This window comes from Desmodus rotundus, chromosome 12 (assembly GCF_022682495.2).
Source record: "Desmodus rotundus isolate HL8 chromosome 12, HLdesRot8A.1, whole genome shotgun sequence".
Classification (NCBI taxonomy): Eukaryota; Metazoa; Chordata; class Mammalia; order Chiroptera; family Phyllostomidae; genus Desmodus; species Desmodus rotundus.
This window is the reverse complement of record NC_071398.1, coordinates 43,777,294-43,792,470: the sequence shown is the minus strand read 5'-3', so window position 1 is coordinate 43,792,470 and position 15,177 is coordinate 43,777,294. Positions and strand designations below refer to the sequence as shown.

The 15,177-nt window shown below is 49.6% G+C and overlaps 1 long non-coding RNA gene across 1 annotated transcript in view; it reads left to right on the top strand.

Moving 5' to 3' along the window:
• Window positions 1-67: 67 nt before the first annotated feature.
• The window catches only part of LOC128779772 (uncharacterized), a 30,152-nt gene continuing 15,042 nt past the window's right edge, over window positions 68-15,177 (top strand). The window contains exons 1-2 of the long non-coding RNA XR_008425828.1: window positions 68-162; window positions 2,702-2,821. This is a non-coding gene — a long non-coding RNA (uncharacterized lncRNA). The remainder of the gene's footprint in view (window positions 163-2,701; window positions 2,822-15,177) is intronic.

Here is a 15,177-nt window from a genome sequence, read left to right as displayed (position 1 = left end):
GGCCATAGCGGAAATGAGAGCACGGCGCCGATTGGTCCGGCTTTCCCTGCAATGCGTCAAACTGGGAAGAGCTACCGCGTGGTGGCGGGGAGGGGAGCCTGAAATGTGTGGTTGCGTGGAGCAGTGAGGCAGAAAGAGGTTAAGATGGAAACACTGAGGCTGGTAAGGAAGTAAATACTTCGTGTTTGTGGCCAGAGAGTGGTAAGGAGCCGGCAGAGGTGCAGAAGGACTTTCTTTGATCTCCCCTCTAGCTCATGGAAGATGGAGCAATCCAAAATGCTGTGATCTAGAAGCCCCGCCCCCAACTGGGCCTTAGGCGGTGGCGGGGTCTTCAAGGTTTTGTCTGTGGTCTCAGGGTTCCACCCCCCGCCCCCAACTCCCAATCCCAACTCCCAGGCAGGTGTCTGCGCCCTCAGATGCACTCCATCGGGTGTGCGGGACTCCTATCATCTCCACTTCGCTTCTGATTGGCTCAGGGATCTATGAAATTGGGGCCGTCCCAGATCAGCTTTTGGGAACATGGAATTAATTCAGCCATTCATTCAATGAGCATGATTTGGGCGCTTGCTGTATGCTGGAGCCTGTGCTTAGTTGGGTTGTGGAGACCATACTTTCCAACCTTCTCCTGTCATTTAGACCACCTGACTTTTACATTCCTTGTTCCAAGTTTCCAGCAATAAGAGGAAAAATGACAAAGTTAGTAGAACTCAGAAAAGTACCCAATCCCCGCCCGCCCCTCCCCCCCCCCCCCCCCCCCCCCCCCGCTTTCGTTTAGAATAGGAGCTGCGTTCACTTTTGTTGCTCCTCTCCTCGCCTTTATTGGCCATAGGATGGGCAATGAGTCAAGCTGGGCCAATCATTATGCCCCACCGTAGGCTGAGCCAATGAGAGTCTTTCCCTCGGTTTTTGGATATGGATATTTGGGAGCAGGAAGCCTTTTCCTTTTGGGTGGCGAGGCAGTAAAGGAATAGGTCCAGAGCTCTCTGGCCATTTTCCCGGCCCCGGAGGAGAGAATAAAACTGACGCTGGGGTAAAGCAAAAAAAAGAGATGGAGTGAGAAAGTCCTACTGGGAATTCACTTCCCTGGCTCCTGTACTCTGCAGGACAGCTGCACCCCATCAGGCCAGAATTTTCATTACGTGAACCGTTAAAAGTTCTCTTTTATTCCCAAGCTAGTTTGAGTTTAATTCAACCAAAGAATTTTGGTCACTTGCAACCAAAGAATTCCTGATGGATGTGAGTTGGGCTGAACTTTATGTCTTTTCATCAGCGCTGGCCCTGAGACAGAGAAGGCTAAGGACCCAGCTGACCTTTGCTGAACAAATAAGCAAAGGCACGCTCCTGCTCTCTCTCCCTTTCCTTTTTTTCGTTCTCAATTTCGCCAGGCAGATCTTCTGAGGCACTCGGTGCTATGAAGTAACACATGGGTCATGTTAGTCGTATGCTACTGCTAATGCCTTTGAGCACGTCCTCTGTTCCAGCCACCGTGTGCATCAGCCCATTGAATCCTCACAAGCTCCCAGTGGGCTTGTTACTTCCATTTGCTGCCCAATGACACTGTTTTAGGTAAGAAATTAGGTAAGACCAGACAGGTAGGAAGGCTTGACTGACGACAGAAAAGTGAAGTAGACTGGTCACACAGTAGGTGGTAGAATCAGGATTTGAGAGCCCAACCCAAGCAATTTGACTGAAAGCCCTACACTCCTTTATTAAATCCTCACCTGAAGATGTGTTTGATTTTAGAGAGAGAGGAACGTCAGATGTTAGGGAAACATCGGTGGGTTGCCCCCTGTATACTCCCCACATGGGGATCAAACCTGCAACCTAGGTATGTGCCCTGACCAGGGACCGAACCCACAACCTTTTGGTGTACGGGATGACGCTCCAACCAACTGAGCCACAGCGGCCAGGGCTGAAGTCCTGTATTTCTAATCACTAAATATGGTGACTCTAGTCTCAAAGAACCTTCTTTCCAAGCTTGGGAAATGATCTTAGTGACCTCACAGGGGACTACCCGGGCTTTCAGGCCTTGGGTTGTCCTCCGCTATAGCCAGGTAAAAGTCTCAGCAGTGACTTCAAATTTTCTGAGTTTCAGGAATGATCAATGAACTAATGTTCAACCCCATTATAATCAGGGAAGTTCAAATTAAAATGACAACGACATACCGTTTCATACCTGTCAGCTGGGCAAACGCCATTGCCAACAGTATTATCTGCTGCTGGAAACCCCGGTCTGGTGACCCTGTTATTTCTCTAACCTCGCCTCGCCTCGCCTCTCCCCTCGCTCTCTCTGCTCCACCGACATGGCCTCTGCTGTTCCTTGAACACTTGTGGCTGGCTCCCCGCTCAGGGCCTGGGTCCTAGTTCCTCTTCTTCAAACGCTCTCTCCCTGCTTAGCTTCAAGCCTTTGTTCAAACGACAGTCTTCTTTTGAGTTACCCGTGTGTCTTTTAGCGTTCCACTTTTCCTCTGTCGCAAAAGACGACTTTGTGTTTAGAGTAGTTTAGAGTAGTTTCAGATGACAGAAAAGTGGCAAACATGGAATGGAGAGTTTCCACACGCCCCCCCACTCAGTTTCCTCTGTTATTAAATTTGTACATTAATACGGTACATCCGTTCCAACAAATGACCCGATGATGACACGTTGTTATCAACCGGCACCCATTTTTCAGTTTTTGTCTAACGTCCTGTTTATGTTTCAGGGTCACCTCCAGGACATCACATGACATTTCGTTATCATGTCACCTCTATCTCCTGCGGACTCCGACAATTTCTCAGACTTCGTGGCGATGACCGTGGCAGTTTGGAGGAGTCCCGGGCAGGTGATTTGCGCCATGTTTCCCACGATTGGACTGGGATTATGGTTTTCGGGGCAGGACAGAGGTGAAGTGTCATTCTCAGTACATGATATGAAGGGTACATACTGTCCACGTGACTTATCGCCATTGCTGTTCGCCTTGACCATCGTATTTATCAGATTTCCTCAGCATAAAGTTACTCTTCCCCCTCCCTCACAGTTCACACTCACGAAGCGGAGAGCTTTGCTTCCTCTCCTTGAGAGGGTGATATCTACCTCAATTATCTGGAAATCTTCTGCACAGGAAATCTGTCTGTTCTTCCCCATTTGTTTATTTATGCAATCCCTTTATTTTATTTTATTTTTTAAATTTTAAATTTATTTTTAGACAGGAGGGAAGGAGAAAGGGAGGGAGAGAAACATCAATGTGTGGTTGCCTCTCATGCGTGCCCTAGCGGGGACCTTTCCTGCAGTCCAGGCATGTGCCCTGACTGGGAATCAAACAAGCAACCCTTTGGTTCACAGGCCCGTGCTCAGTGCACTGAGCTACACCAGCCAGGGCTATGTTATTTTTTAAAATCTTCACCCAAGGATATGTTTATTGGTTTAGAGAGGGAGGAAGGGGGAGAGAGAGAGAAACATTGATGTGAAAGAGAAACTTGGATCAGTTGCCTCCCGTATGCGCCACAATGGGGGATTGAACCTGCAGCCTAGGTTTGTGCTCTGATTGGGCATCAAACCTGTAACCTTTTGGTATATGGGATGATGCTCCAATGAACTGAGCCACTCGGCTAGGCCTCAATCACCTTATATTTTATCAGTGTGGACTTGTGGATGTTTTGTGCTGTGGGTTATAATCCAATGCACGTTGTTTGTTTTGGTGCTCACATTGTTCCAGCTTTGACCGTTGGGCGCTCTTTCAGCTGGCTCCTGGGTCCTTGACCAAACCCTCATTGTGTGTGTGTGTGTGTGTGTGTGCATGTTTTAGCACTTCCTTATTTCTCCTGCACGTCTTGAGAGCTTGTTTGGAGGTTCTAGCAGGGGAGCTTCGTACACCCTTGACCGAAGACAGGTCCTCTCCTCTACTTGGGAAGGTTTTCCTCTTCGGCCGAGCATGCAGCTTCAGGAGGGACACCAGCGGATCGGTGAGGGAGGAAGGGGACACCCACCTAGCCAGCCAGATCAGCCGAATCAACCCCGGCAATCCTTGCGGTGACAGATGTCGCAGCCAGACATCGCCCTCACATCCGTTTTTCCAGCACATCTTGTATATTTCCATACACGTTGCATGTATTTTCTGCTCCATTCCTAAAATCGGTCACTTCTCCAAGGTGCCCTGGCGCCAGTTATTGGGGGATGTTGTTAGAAACTGATGTGGGCTCTGAGTGTGCTCATTGCTATGGCTGATTGGGGTTTTTTTTACCTCTACTCTCCATTATAGTTTAGTGATTGTTCCATGCCTCGGCGATTCCACTTCTGGGAATTTATCTGAAGGAACCCCAAACACTAATTCAAAAGAATATAACCACCCCTATGTTCATTGCAGCGTTATTTACAGTAGTCAAGGTTTGGAAGCAGCCCAAGTGCCCAACAATAGATGTGTGGATAAAAAAAGCTGTGGTACCTTTCCACAGTGGAATACTACTTGGCCATAAAAAAGAAGAAAATCTTACCCTTTGTGACAGCACGGATGGACCTAGAGAGCATTATGCTAAGTGAAATAAGTCAGTCAGAGAAAGACAAATACCATATGATTTCACTCATATGTGGAATCTAATGAGTAAAATGAACTAACACACAAAATAGAGACAGATTCATTGAAAGAGAGCAGGCTGCCAGCTGTTGGGGGACTGGGGCTGGGATTGAGGAAAAAAGAAAATAAAAGAGAAAATCTCATGGACCTGAACAGCAGTGTGCTGATGGCTGGGGGGAAGGGGGCGGGGGCGGGGAGGTTAAGGGGGGAAACGGTGACGGAGGGAGACCTGACTTGGGGCGGTGCACGCACAGCACACAGATGATGTGGTGTGGAACTGTGCACCTGAGACCTGTATAATTTTGTTAACCAGTGTCTCCCCAATAAACTCAATAAACAGGGAAAGAAGGAATATCACGGCAGGAATCTGGGTGTTCAGTGCATCTTATCGGAAGGCAGATGGCACAGTTTTCCCATTACTGGCGATGGTGAGCTTTCTTGCTACAAAGTTACTTTTTTTTCATTTTTTAAAAGAGCCTGACCCAAGGCCATGCTTATTGATTTCCTTTACTTATTTATTTTGGACGGATCCTGCCTCAGGTTTACCCGTGGAAATAGCACAGGAGGGCGCCAGCCCATGCAGACAGTGGCCCGGTGTTCACACCAGTCCTTCCGTCCTCATATTGGCAGGCAGAGGCCTCCATTGTGGAGCCTCCGTGGGTACCTGGGCGCCTTTGGGTGCCTCTGCAGCCTGGGGCTTGGTTTGAGCCTTGGCCTTGGCCTTTGGCCGGCAGAGCCTGAGGTTCTTGGCAACGCAGGTGTGATCGTGGTGAGCAATGTAGGCAAATCAGCTGAGCTTGTGGCTGCCACCCTTTGGGATCTTGGACTTGACCTCCTTGGACTTTATGAGACCTTGATAGCCCTGGCACGTGTGCTCACGGCCTTGGCATTGTCGACGTGCAGCTTCTTCAGGCCTCTCTTGTGCTTCTTGGCAAAGCACGTGTGCCTCAGGAACTTGGGCTCCACTCCCTTAAGAGAGTCATATCTTCGTGATCGGGGTTTCTCGATAGTGTTCCTGTGCCACTTTTCGGGACTGGTTGCACGTGGTGTGCTTTTTGGATTTGGCCATATCTGCACCCAAGCCCACAGCTCTCGAAGCGCTTGGGACCAGAAGAGAAAGAGCTGCTTATTGATTTTAGAGAGACAAGAAGGGAGGGAGGGACGGGGAGGGAGACAGGGAGAGAAACATCAATGTGAGAGAGAAACATCAATCAGTTACCTCCTGTAAACACCCCAACCTAGGATTGAACTCGCAACCCAGGTATGTGCCCTGACCGGAAATGGAACCCACAACCTTTTTGGTGTGTGGGATCACGCTCAACTAAATGAGCTACTGGGCCAGGGCCTCTTTTTTACTTTATAATTAAGTATTCTGTGGGAAGGCACTGCACCACTGGGTAAATATCAGTTCTCACCAAACCTTCACCCACGTGCATTAGATGACTTCATTTTTTCACAGATTGCTACTCCAGAGCCATCCATTCTAAACGAAGGGGCCCTCAAAGGTGCGGAACTCTTCAAAGGCCGGGCTGTCCTCGGTGCCTTTCTGTCTGCATATAAATTGTAACTGTCATCATATTTTTCCCCCCCAGAAATGTACCACAGCCTGATCTCAATCCCATCACTGGCCCTGTCCCAGCACAGAAATGGCAGGAACCACACTTAGCAAAGATGCTTCCAGGGGCCCCCTTCATGTCTGTAGCCATTAGGCCGCAGCGCAGGGGGCGTTTGCACAGATTTCTGCTGCCTTCTTTCCCTTCCTGGGAAGGTGATGCAGACACCGGCTCTCTAGAGGGGATGGCTTTGACCTCAGCGAGCTCCTTGCCGGCGTCGCTCTGGGTTACACTGATGTAGTTTTTTCCGTGCACATGGTGGCAGTCCCTGCTGGAGGACAGTTCCGATGAGGACAGGGACTGTGAGCCTGGAATGATCCAGGTGTAGCGGCGAGAGTCCCCACAGGGGCGGTAGAAGCTCCGGCACCGCCGATGGAAACAGACCCTAGCCACGCCGGCTGAAGCAAGCACCCACCGGCAACACCGGTACTGGTTCTTGCTCCGCACGCGGCTCTGGCGCGTTCTCCTGGCACCTCAGGCCTCACCCGACCCCCACCGGATATTCTTGGGATTCCCAGTTTACAAATCAGGAAACTGAGGTTGTGATGGACCAGGGATATACAAAGTGTGGCCAGCTGGGATTGGGCGCTTCCCTGCCTGGCCCCAAAGGCTGGAATCTTGACTTTGCCGCTATTCATTCTGCCTCCAGGATTACCCACTGAGTGCCTTAGCTAGGTGGCTCAGTTGGTTGGAGCGTTATCCTGAACACCAAAAGGTTGTGGTTTTGATTCCCGGTCAGGGCACATACCTGGGTTGTGAGTTTAATCCCAGTGGGGGTGAATACGGGAGACGACCAATCGATATTTCTCTCTTCCTCTCTCTCCTATTTCCTCTCTCTCTAAAAATCAACAAAAACATGTCCTTAGGTGAAGATTTAAAAAAAAAGAATTGCCCTGAGTTATCTGGAGGGCTTTGGTAAGTCACTCAATAAAACGCAGGTCCAGCCCTGGCTGGGTAGCTCAGTTGGTTAGTGTTGTCCCGGGTTCGATCCCCAGGCAGGGCACATACAAGAATCAACCAATGGATGCATAAACAAGTGGAACAACAAATTGATGTTTTGTTTTTTCTCTCTCTCCCTCTCAAAAAAAGGATAGTTCAGGTACCCCAAAGGAGATACTCTTTGCCCAAATAACACTTTTTGTCCTCAAAACAATTCTTAGATTCTTGGCTTCTTAGAGCTCCAAGGCCAAGGCTGTGCAGGGTCTTCAACCTCCGACTGTCCACCAGTAAAACCCCCTCCTCCCAGAGAGTGGGCAAGGAGAGACTGACCCGGAGGGTCATTCCATTCACTGCCCTACACTGCCTGTAAGAGTGAAGTTTAGCCATGGCTGGTATAGCTCTGTTGCTCGGGTACCATTCTGCTAAGCGAAAAGTCGGTGGTTCGATTCCCAGTCAGGGCACAAGCCTGGGTTGCGGGCCAGGTCCCCAGTAGGGGGCGTGTGGAGAGTTGCCAGCTGAGCTCTGGGAAGACCGCTTGTGGAGTGTGCCGCTCTTGTGAGCAGATGTGGAAGCTATCCGTGGGGAGCACGAAACTGTCACTGCCTTCTCCATGTTGCAGATTTTGTGAGCAAGAGAGATAATTGTTGTTTTAAGCTCCCAGGCTGTGGGGGTAATTTGTTATGCCACAATAGATAACTGGAACAAAAATTAGAAAACGCTAATTAGAAAACAGTGGGGCTGTTACCTGGGCCCAGAAAGCGCTTTGTGGTCGGAGTCAGGCCCACACTCACATCCAAATCTGCCTTGTGTCCCGAATAGTGTGGTGGAGAAGAATAGACGCTTTGGAGCTGGGCAGATGTGTGTTCATAACCCTGGTTCCAGGACTTGCCGATGGTGTGATCTCGGGCACTCTAACGGGCCTCTCTGAACCTCAGTCTCTTCCTCTGTGAAAGAGGCACAATAATAACTTTTCTCCCTAAAATTGTCGGGAGGATTTAGTGAGATTATACACCAAAAGTGTAATCTCACTAAAAGTGCTTGGCTCAGACCATGGCACTAACGAGAGCCCACGAACTACTAGCTCAGATTTACCAGGACTATTGTAAGCTGGAGGTTGAAAGCCCTGGCTGACAAACCCCATGGGCACTGGGCAGTCTGTCTGGAGGGTAGATTAGGAGCCTTGGGGTCCCACCACACTCCTCTCACGCTGAAGTTCTCTGCCTCAGAGAGGCCTCGGTGTAAATAAGTCATGGCTGCTGCAGTGTCTGGTTGTGTGGCCTTGGGAAAAAGACTTAACCTCTCTGTTTTTGGAGTCCTCATCTGCAGACAGTGGGAGAAGTCATAATTCCCTCCCTAAGGGGTTGCCATGAGGATGGACACGGTAGAGGGCATAGCATCGGGTGCCTGGCACACAGTAGGTGCCCAAAGCAGGTGCTGAGAGAGGGAGTGGGTGTTCCACCACCCTCTGCGGGGTCTATAGGATCTCTGTCCTGGCTCCACCCTCCACGGTAGGCCGGCCCAGTTGGGTGGTGGGGGTGAGCGCTCCCGAAAGGAGGGGAGCCGAGGGGAGGGGTCTCCCAGCGGTTACAGCCCTGTTGTTCTCCCATCCCCCACCAGCGGGCGCTCTGGTGCAGTTAAGATTGCAGATCGCCTTCGTTGGCGCACCGGGCTGAGCGCCTTGGTTTCTTTAAATAAGAGGACGTCCAATGTCTTTGTTAACATAAGAAATCTAGCAGAGTCACAGGTTTTTATTTCCACCTTATGTTTCTGGGAGAAAAGTGCCAACGATCATCTTCCAATTCTAAGAGAGGGATGGAAAACCTACAAGCATTAATTCCTTTTAATGAGAGAGTGAGAGAGAGAGAGAGAGAGAGAGAGAGAGAGAGAGAGAGGAGAGAGGGATGTTATCACCATGGCAACAAATGATCAAGGAAGACAACCAATCAGAGCTGCAGGCTTCTTTGGGAGGTTATTTTTCTCAAGCTGTGGCAACAATTTCTGGGGGACTCTCACAAGACTCTTTTGTTCAAATTCTCCTTCCAAGGACAGTCGTAAATGAACAGATGAGGTTGGTGATAGGATCTTAAGTCGCCCAGGAGAACAAAATGGGGGCTCTTGAAAACGTTCTCAGTGTATCCTCTGGGGTAGATTCTTTACACGGGCTTGATTATGCAATACGGTATCTCTGTAGCTGCACAAAAGAAAGAAGATCTTCACCTCTTTTTTATATTAAAAATTATTTGTAAAACAAATGTTGATCACTTTTTAACACCCCCTTGGCTAGTAGTTGGGGCCTCACAGTTGAAAGCCGGCTCTGAGTTTTCTGGGTTGGAGTTCCAGGCAGGCAGGATGGCCCGAGGAGCTCGGTTTTCATGGCGGAGCTCTTCGCGTTTTCTTTCCGCAGCTCACAGGTGTCTGTGCAGTCCTTCCTCAAGGTCCTCACAGCTCTTGCGAGGAGCGGTGCTCACTGTGGCCACAGGCAGAAATGCTGGCCAACGCGAGAGGCCGTGGAGAGAGCTTGGTATGAATCCCAAGCTGTGTGATGTTGGGCAGGTTACTTAACCTCTCTGTGCCTCAGTTTGCTCGTCTGTAAAATGGGCATAAAATAGCGCTGACTTGTGATAGGTTTAGACCAGGTTCGCAGATTCCTTGCAGTGCTCTCATAAAAAGGTGGACTCTGATATTCCCATCCTCTTGGACACAGTCCAGCTCTATTGACTTGCTTCTCATGAGTGGAACGCTGTGGACACGATGCTGAGTGACTCTCGCTCTCTTAGAACTTCCACCTTGGGCCCCCTGAGCCACCACACTGGAGTGACTTCGCGGGGACAGAAGAGAGGCCAAGGAGCCTCTTGCACCAATATGTGGATTAAGAAAGCTTCAAGATGGCCCCCCGACCCAGCCGCCCTCTGACCGCCGCCTCATGAGAGACTCCGAGTGAGAATTACCTCTCTGAGTTGCTCTTCAATTCCTGTTCACAGATCCTCTGATAAATGCTCATTGTTTTTTTGTAAGATTTTTTAAAAGACTTTTAAAAAATATTTTTTAAAATTTATTTTAGACAGAACAGAAGGGAGGGAGAAAGAGAGGGAGATAAACATCAATGTCTGGTTGCTTCGTGCACACCCAGTACCGGGGACCTGGCCTGCAACCCAGGCCTGTGCCCTGACTGGGAATCGAACCAGTGACCTTTTGATTCATAGGCTGGCACTCAATCCACCGAGCCACACCAGCCAGGGCTAAATGCTTGTTTTCAACCACTAAGCCTTGGACTGATCTCTTATTACACAGCAAGAGGTGACTTACTACCTCAGGGTCATGACCATGAGATCATACATATTAACTGTCTAGCACATAGGAAATGGACTGAAAAAATAGGAATTGTTACTATCACTTTCTGCTTGCATAAGTATTATGGGTTGAATGTTTGTGTCTTTCTTCCTCTCCCCCGCGCCCCGCCCCTGCCAAATTCACATGTGGAACCCTGAACTCCCACTGTGAGGTTACTGGGAGGTGGGGTCTTTGGGAGGCAAGTGGGTTTAGCTGAGGTTGTGAGGGTGGGACCCCCACGACAGGCTTAGTGTCCTGATAAGAAGGGGAAGAGAAGCCAGAGCTCACTCTCCTTGTGCACAAACTGGGGACAGACTGGGGACAGACTGGGGACAGGCCGTGTGAGGGCACAGGGAGAAGCTGGCGCTCTGCCAGCCAGGCAGAGGCTCACGCTGAGAGTCTGCATCCGCCTGCATCGTGACCTTGAACTTTCCAGCCTCCAGAACAGTGAGAAATAAATGTCTGTTGTTTAAGCTGCCCAGTCTATGGTATTTTGTCATGGAAGCCCGAGCTAACTAAGATGTTGAGTCCCCTTCTCCTGCCCACAGGCTCAGCAGCCCACTGACTAACACACACCTCTCCTCCACCCCCACTGCCCCCACACCGGGAGCAAAGGCTTTTGTCCTGGATCAGCCTGAGTGGGCAAGGGCTGAATCTTTGGCTGGGGCATCGTCATAGCAACCACCCTTCATCCTGCCCCCTCTCCATCCAGCCGCGCTCTGCCCAGGACAGAGCCTCACAGGGAAGCTGAGCTCTGCAGAGCCGTGGCCTCCTGTGTCTCTGTCTTACTTCACTCAGCCTCGCTTCCGAGGCTCGACCGCCCGTTCGCGTGTGTCGGAGCTTCGTTCCTTTGTACGGTTGACTCATATTTCATTGTATGGATACGCTTTACTTGTTTATTTGTTGACAGATGTTTTTGGGTTGTTTCTGCCTTTGATGTACACGTTTTTGTTGGAACATTTCGTTCTTTTTTTTCCCTTAAGGTTTATTTAATTTTTATTAGAGAAAGGGGAAAGGAGGGAGAGAAGGAGGGAGAGAAGCACGGAAGTGAGAAACATCGATCCGTGGCCTCTCATACGCACCTGACCCCCTGACCAGGGACCGAGCCTTTGACCCAGAAATGTGCCCTGACCAGGAATGAAACCAGTGACCTTTTGGTTGTGCGATGATGCTCCAACCAGCTGAGCCACAGTGGCCAGGGCAAATACCTCTGGAACTTTGTTTGAACTTACTTTTACATTTACTTACATAAACTTGTGGTAGGAGGTAAAGCACACGGATTCTTTTCATAACTGCAGGAGTTTCTCAGCCATTTCTGCTTGAGATGAGTTCATTAACACCAGATTAGTGACGATATCATCAGGGGTTAAATCACGGGTGTCAAACGCATTTTCACCGGGGCCTCATCAGCCTTGTGGTTGCCTTCAAAGGGCTGAATGTAACTTTAGGACTGTATAAATGTAACTACTCCTTAACTAGGGGCAAGGAGCTCAGCACTGCTGCCGGGTAGAGACAAGGTGCCGGGCCGGATAAAACAAGGTGGAGGGTTGGATTCCGCCCGAGGGCCTTGTGTTTGCCACCTGTGAGTTAAATAGTACAAGTTTTTTTTTTTTAATATATTTATTGATTATGCTATTACAGTTGTCCCATTTCCCCCCCCACTCCACTCCATCCTGCCCACCCCCCTCCCTCCCACATTCCCCCCCCATAGTTCATGTCCATGGGTCATACTTATAAGTTCTTTGGCTTCTACATTTCCTACACTATTTTTGCCCTCCCCCTGTCTATTTTCCACCTATCATCTATGCTACTTATTCTCTGTACCTTTCCCCCCCTCTCCCCCTCCCACTCCCCTATTGACAACCCTCATGTTCTAGTTGTTTGCCTAGTTTGCTCTCGTTTTTGTTTTATGTGTGGCCGTTAATAACTGTGAATTTGCTGTCATTTTTACTGTTCCTATTTTTGATCTTCTTTTTCTTAGGTAACTCCCTTTAACATTTCATATAATAAGGGCTTGGTGATGATGAGCTTCTTTAACTTGACCTTATCTGAGAAGCACTTTATCTGCCCTTCCATTCTAAATGATAGCTTTGCTGGATACAGTAATCTTGGATGTAGGTCCTTGCATTTAATCTTGGGTAATGTAATTATGATGTGCCTTGTTGTGTTCCTCCTTGGGTCCAGCTTCTTTGGGACTCTCTGAGCTTCCTGGACTTCCCGGAAGTCTATTTCCTTTGCCAGATCGGGGAAGTTCTCCATTATTTGTTCAAATAAGTTTTCAATTTTTTGTTCTTCCTCTTCTCCTTCTGGCACCCCTATAATTCGGATGTTGGAACGTTTCAAGGTGTCTTGGAGGTTCCTAAGCCTCTCCTCATTTTTCCAAGTTCTTGTTTCTTCATTCTTTTCTGGTTGGATGCTTGTTTCTTCCTTCTGGTCCATACCATTGATTTGAGTCCCAGTTTCCTTCTCATCACTATTGGTTCCCTGTACATTTTCCTTTGTTTCTCTTAGCATAGGCTTCATTTTTTCATCTGTTTTTCGAACAGATTCAACCAAGTCTGTGAGCATATTGGTAACCAGTGCTTTGAACTGTGCATCCGATAGGTTGGCTGTCTCTTCGTCGCTGAGTTGTATTTTTTCTGGAGCTTTGAAGTGTTCTGTCATTTGGGCTATTTTTTGTTTGTCTTGGCACTTCTGTTACTTTAAGGGGCGGAGCCTAATCAGGGGGCGGGGTAATGCTAGTCGCTGCGCTGTGACGCTGTACGTGGGGGAGGGGCCGAGTGGGAGCAATGGCGCCTACCTCACTGTCCTCCGGATTTCAATCTTTCACTCCGATACCCACAATCAAACTGGGTCACTCTGGTGCTGGTTCCCGAGTGGGTGGGCCTGTGCACACTCTAGGCCCCTGTGGGTCTCTCCAACAACCTCTCCTGTGAGGCTGGGAGTCTCTCCTGCTGCCGCCCCAACCCCCAGGGGCGCTTTCAATCAGAGGTTTGAGGCTTTATTTCCCCCGTGCTGGAGCCCTGGGTTGCGAGGTCTGCTTCGTAGCCCGCCGTTCATCTGGTTTATCTGTGGGCGAATGTGGTGCCGCAGGGTGCTACCCACTGCTCTGCCTGCCCCATTCTCCGCCACTCTGGAGTCCGGCCCTCTGGGTTTATCTGTGCGAATGTGGGGCCACAGGGTCTGCTAGTGCTCGGACTGCCTGCGCCATTTGTCCCACACTCCGCCAGTCTCAGTCCCGCCACAGCCACGCGAGTCCTCTCCACCCCGGTGCCCGTCTCCGCCCCTCCTACCAGTCTGGATGTGTTTATTTTCTATTTCCTTGGTGTCGGTCCCCCTTGCTGTTCGATTCTCTGTCAGTTCTGGTTGTGCGAGGAGGCGCAGTGTGTCTACCTACGCCGCCATCTTGGTTCCTCCAAATAGTACAAGTTGAAGAATAAGTTATATCTCCTATCAAAAGCACTCAACACTTAAACACGCCTCCCTGTAGTGAACATGTGAGCCAGGCTTTGTGGCCCCCTTGGCCTCAAGGTTAAAGATGAAATCCCAGCGGGGATAAACATGAACGATTATGGTGAGCAATCTGTTGTCTAAGACATCAGCCAGGAAACACTGTTTTGTCACAAAAATGAAATCCTTTGGATAGATCCAGCTTTCACTCATTGTCTCGAGAAATATTTTTTAAATATTTTATTTATTTATTTTTAGAGAGAGGGGAATGGAGGGAGAAAGAGAGGGAGAGAACATCAATGTGTGGTTGCCTTTAGCGCACCCCCTGCTGGGGACCTGGCCCATAACCCAGGCATGTGCCCTGATTGGGAATTGAACCAGTGACCCTTTGGTTGGCAGGCTAGCATTCAGTCCACTGAGCCACACCAGCCAGGCCTTGAGGAATATTTTTTGAGCAGCTCCTGGGTGCCAGGCGCTGTTCTGGGACAGACTTTCTCCACCCCAACTCTGTGGACATTCGGGGCCTCTATTGGTTTCCTATGGCGGCCATGACAAATGGCCACAAACTTAACGGCTTCCAATACTTGATTTATTCTCTCACAGTTCCAAAGGTCAGAAGTCCAAAATGGGCCTTACAGAGCTGAAATCAAGGTGTCGGCAGGGCTGTATTCCTTCTGGGGAGCTCTGGAGGAGAAGCTGTTATGTGTTTCCTTGCCTTTTTCAGTTCGAGAAGCCACACACTTTCCGTGGCTTGTGGCCCCTTCCTCCGTCTCCAAAGCCAGCAACTTCGGGCCAAGTCCTTCTCATGCTGCCGTCTCTCTGCTTCTCTCTTCCTACCCCCGCTCCAACTTCTAAGGACTCTTGTGATTATGTTGGGCTCCCCTGGATAATCCAAGATCATCTTCCTATGTTAAGGTCAGTTGGTTTAGCCCTGGCTGGTGTGGCTCAGTGGATTGAGCGCTGGCCTGCAAACCAAAGGGTTGCCAGTTCAATTCCCAGTCAGGGCACATGCCTGGGTTGCCGGCCAGGTCCTCAGTAGGGGGCGTGCAAGAGGAACCACAGATTCGATGTTTCTCTCCCTTTCTCCCTCCCTCTCTCTAAAAACAAATAAATAAAATCTTTTTTAAAAAGGTCAGTTGGTTTAGCAGCCTTAACTTCATAGGCAGCCTCAGTTCTTTGCCATGAAATCTCACATATTCGTACATTCTGGGGGTTAGGACACGGCCATCTTTGGGGCCCATTTTTCTGTCTGCCATAGGGTGAGATCATTTCGGGGGCGGGGGGGGCGCCCTGTGC